The sequence below is a fragment of the Rana temporaria genome, chromosome 2, assembly GCF_905171775.1.
Source record: "Rana temporaria chromosome 2, aRanTem1.1, whole genome shotgun sequence".
NCBI lineage: Eukaryota > Metazoa > Chordata > Amphibia > Anura > Ranidae > Rana > Rana temporaria.
In genome coordinates, this window is record NC_053490.1 from 96,836,708 (window position 1) to 96,841,747 (window position 5,040).

Consider the following 5,040-nt stretch of genomic DNA (forward strand, 5'->3'; position numbering starts at 1 on the left):
GAGGAAGCGGGTGGGGAATGTGAGGGCTAGAGAGGCGGGACTATACCTGTATACAGGTTGTGCCAGGAACAGAGAGGAGTCATACCTGTACAGAGCGTCTCCTCAGTCCTCCACACTGCTTTGTATGTCCTTCCTCCCTACTCAGCTCTGTGTGAGCCATGTCCTCCCCACTCGGCTTCCCTCTCACATACTGTACAGAACACCATAATACAAATCAATAATAAAGTGGGGGGGGTCTTGCTGCAATGTGAAGGTATACTCATGTCTTCAGGTGAATATACTAAAGCCACGTTCATATATGTCCTGGTTGGAACACAAAATCATGCTAGCGCACAAATTTTCACGTACGCCGATACGCATGGGACCGCAGCACCATGCGGTTGTGTGTGGCGTAAGTTTGCAAAAGGCTCTGGGGCTTTATTTGCACGTTTCTCATGCTTAGGGTAGTCCCTTGAAATGAACGGGCTGCTCTAAAGGAAATGGGCACATGCTCCGTCACACCTGCATGGCATGAGCCTTAAACACTTGACCTTCGGAAGATTTACCCCCTTCATAACCAGGTTATTTTTTGCAATACGGCACTGCGTTGCTTTAACTGACAATTGCGCGGTCGTGCAAAGCTGTGCCCAAATAAAATTGATGTCATTTTTTCCCCACAAATAGAGCTTTCTTTTGGGGGTATATGGTCACCTCTGCATTAATTTTTTGTGCTATATTAAAAAAAAAACGACAATTTTGAAAAAAAGAAAACAATAATTTTTACTTTCTGTTATAAAACATATCCAATAAAAAAAAGGAAAAAATCGAATTTCTTCATACATTTAGGCCAATATGTATTCTGCTACATTTTTTTGGTAAAAAAAAATCCAACAAGCGTATATTGATGGGTTTGCACAAATGTTATAGGGCCAGATTCTCAAAGGAGATACGACGGCGTATCTCCAGATACGCCGTCGTATCTCTGAGTCTGGGCGGTCGTATCTATGCGCCTGATTCTTAGAATCAGTTACGTATAGATTTCTATTAGATAACTGCATATTTATGCTGGCCGCTAGCGGCGTGTACGCTGATTTATGCCTAGAAATATGTAAATCAGCTAGATACGCAAATTCACGAACGTACGCCCGGCCGACGCAGTACAGATACGCCGTTTACGCTAGGCTTTTCCCGGCGTAAAGTTACCCCTGCTATATGGTGGCGTACATGCGGCGTACCAATGTTAAGTATGGACGTCGTTCCCGCGTCGAATTTTGAATATTTTACGTCGTTTGCGTAAGTCGTCCGTGAATGGGGCTGGACATCATTTACGTCGAAACCAATACGTCCTTGCGGCGTACTATGGAGCAATGCACACTGGGATATTCCACGGACGGCGCATGCGCCGTTCGTGAAAAAACGTCAATCACGTCGGGTTACAAGTTAATTACATAAAACACGCCCCCCTGTTCCAAATTTGAATTAGGCGGGCTTACGCCGGCCTATTTACGCTACGCCGCCGCAACTTACGGAGCAAGTGCTTTGAGATTACAGCACTTGCCCGTCTAAGTTGCGGAGGCGTAGAGTAAATAGGATATGCTACGCCGGAACAAAGATACGCCGATCTACGAGAATCTGGCCCACTGTGTCTACAAACGATGGGATCGTTTTTTGTTTTTTTTTTACTAGCGGCACTGCAATATTGCGGCAAACATTCTGACACTAACTGACACTTTTTAGTACCAGTGGCACTAATACAGTGATCAGTGCTAAAAATATGCACTGTCACTATACTAATGACACTGGCTGGGAAGGGGTTAAACATCAGGGTTAAATGTGCGCCTAGCCTGTGTTTTACTGTACTACGGGATGTTCTTTTTTTTTTTTTAAGGTTAACTTTTTTTTTTTTTATAAAAACATAACAAACAATCACTACACAGGTGTATGATCCTAGCGAGCTTCGCCTCAGTCAAAGTGCAATACAATAATCAGGTATACAGGTAAACATTGTGAAACAGCATACAGAAAAGTCATCACGTAGCACAATCTACTCTAGTCGGGGCCTAGGCATTGGCAGTTCTGGAACCAAGATATCTCCATTAAAAGCTGTACCCTAGGGGCCAGGTGGTATGGTACTATCTAAGTCAGGGGTGGGGAACCTTTTTTCTGCCAAGGGCCATTTGGATTTTTGTAACATCATTCGGGGGCCGTACAAAATGTGAGTTAAAGCAACGCAGTGCCGAATCGCAAAAAGGGGCAAGGTCCTTAACCTGCATAATGGTCCGGGGCTTAAGTGGTTAATTCGCATACAGTTCATACTCCAATTTTATGCACTTTCACAGTGGGGGTGCCACTTTGGGAACACATGAACAGAGGGCAGCAACAATGCTAGTCAGATGGCAATCATGGCTCATTTAAAATAACTCAAAACCATATTTTGCCTGCAGTTTTTTTTTTTTTATAATACACAGTAGTGGTCATTAACCTTGCCTCAGCCAGCTTCTTCTGCTGCCACCACCAGCTCTTGCCACCTTCTGCCACCATCACCTCCTGTCCCCACCAGCTCCTGCCACCTCCTGCCCCACCAGCTCCTGATAACATCACCATCTCCAGCTCATTCTGCCACCACCGTCACCTACTGACACCATCACCAGCTCCGGCCAGAAGCTCCTCCTGCCACCACCAGCTCCTGCCACCATCACCTCCTGCCCTCACCAGCTCCTGTCCTCCAAAGCTCCTCCTGCCATCATCACCAGCTCCTTCTGTCACCACCAGCTCATGTCCCTACCAGCTCCTTCTGCCACCACCAGCTCTTGCCACCTTCACCTCCTGCCCCACCAGCTCCTGCCACCATCACCATCTCCTGCCACCATCACCAGCTCATTCTGCCACCACCGTCACCTACTGCTACCATCACCAGCTCCGGCCAGAAGCTCCTCCTGCCACCACCAGCTCCTGCCACCATCACCTCCTGCCCTCACCAGCTCCTGTCCTCCATAGCTCCTCCTGCCACCATCACCAGCTCCTGCCACCACCAGCTCATGTCCCTACCAGATCCTCCTGCCACCACCAGCTCTTGCCACCTCCTGCCACCATCACCTCCTGCCCCCACCAGCTCCTGCCACCTCCTGCCCCACCAGCTCCTGCCACCTCCTGCCCCACCAGCTCCTGCCACCATCACCTGCCACAAGCTCCTCCTGCCACCATCACCAGCTCCTGCCATCATCACCAGCTCCTTCTGCCACCACCGTCACCTACTGCCACCATCACCAGCTCCTGCCAAAAGCTCCTCCTGCCACCACCACCTCCTGCCACCAGCAGCTCCCTCCACCTCCTGCCACCACCAGCTCTTCCTGCCACCATCACCTCCTGCCCTCACCAGCTCCTGTCCTCCATAGCTCCTGCCCTCACCAGCTCCTCCTGCCACTATAACCATATCCTTCTGCCACCACCGCCGTCACCTCCTGAGTCCTGCCACCACCACCAGCTCCTTTAGTACCTTGAGGCAAGGAAGTCTGAGAATGCAGGCTTGGCTTGCCATGAGCTGGCCTGGTCCGTTTCTGCTGTGGATGTCTGGGTAGCTGCTGGGCTGTCACAGGGCTGTCTGGAGTCCGGATAGACCACGGCCTGGAGCCGACACCAAGAAGGCAAGACTGCTCCATCCATTCCCTCTCGTGACTATTTTTAAAGTTTGGCGCGCCTGGCGGGATGCGCGATGACATCACTCGCATCGCCACCTCTGTCGAATCCGCGGCCGCCCCCTGGGCCTGGGGGGGGGGAACAGGATCGGAGACTCAGCTCGGGACTCGGGCAGCGCAGGGAAACTGCGCATGCGCAGTTTAAAGCCGACGCGGTCACGGCTTTTTTTTACGGGGAATCTTGTCCTATGACGGACATTAACGGACACGGAACTTGCGGCTGCGGGAGGGGGCCGGATGGAATGATTTTGCGGGCCGCAAGCGGCCCGCGGGCCGCAGGTTCCCCACCCCTGATCTAAGTCAACCCAGGAGTTCCATATTTTGGAGAACTTTTTTGGTTATCCTCTAGCTTTGTATGCTAACTTATATAGTGGTATCGCTTGGTTGACAATGGTAAGCCAAAGCTTTATCTTTGGTGTGGACTGAGATTTCCAGTGTATGGTAATCATTTTTTTTAGCGTAAAATAGCACTAGGATTGTACCTTTTTGGATAAATCTTCATCATCAATGTAGCCCAGCAGACATTTAAGAGGATTGCAAATATTAGGAATCTCAGCTACGGAGCTGATGAAAGCAGTAACATCCGACCAGAACTTACTTATCGGAGCACATTCCCACAGCAGATGGAAGAATGAAGGCCCCTTGACCCGCCCTGCATTAAAGCGGTTGTATACCCGCAATCATTTTTATTTTATTTTTACACCTGAAAGGCAAAAGGCATAATGAGCTAGTATGCACCGCATACTAGCTCATTATGAAATACTTGCCGTACAGGTTTAGGAGATATTCTTTATACCTACAGGTAAAACTTATTATAGGCTTACCTGTAGGTAAAAGTGGTAGTAATGACTTTACTACCACTTTAAGGAAAGGGAGTCTTGACTGCTGGATGCTTGGTAACCAAGAGGGGCGTCAACATAAGCAGGGAGTCGGAGCGGCTCCGCTGGGATTGGTTACAACGGCACGAGGTGAGGAGGTGGAGCCGGAACTCTAGAAAAGGCTAAGCAAGGGCACGTCCCACTACTTACGAGGCATTTGACGTCACAAGAGTTGCCCACCCACCCTCCCATGGTGTTTGTTCGTCACAGCTTTTATGGCGGTTTTACCTGGCCAGCAATTGGCATTACTTTATGGCTAAGCCCTTAAGTTGTATTACGGGGTCAGTTTAATGCCTGTCTCGCACTGATGGTGGAGACAGGCCTCTTAGACTAGACAGTTTGTTTAGATGCTCACAGTGTAACCGTGACTGGCATGGTTTTTTTGGATTGGAATTTTGTTATACCAATATGTTTTAATAAAGCTGTGGCCTTGCCCACTTCCAACTTTAAATGGTCTATGTGTAATTATTGGGGGGCAAGGTTTATTA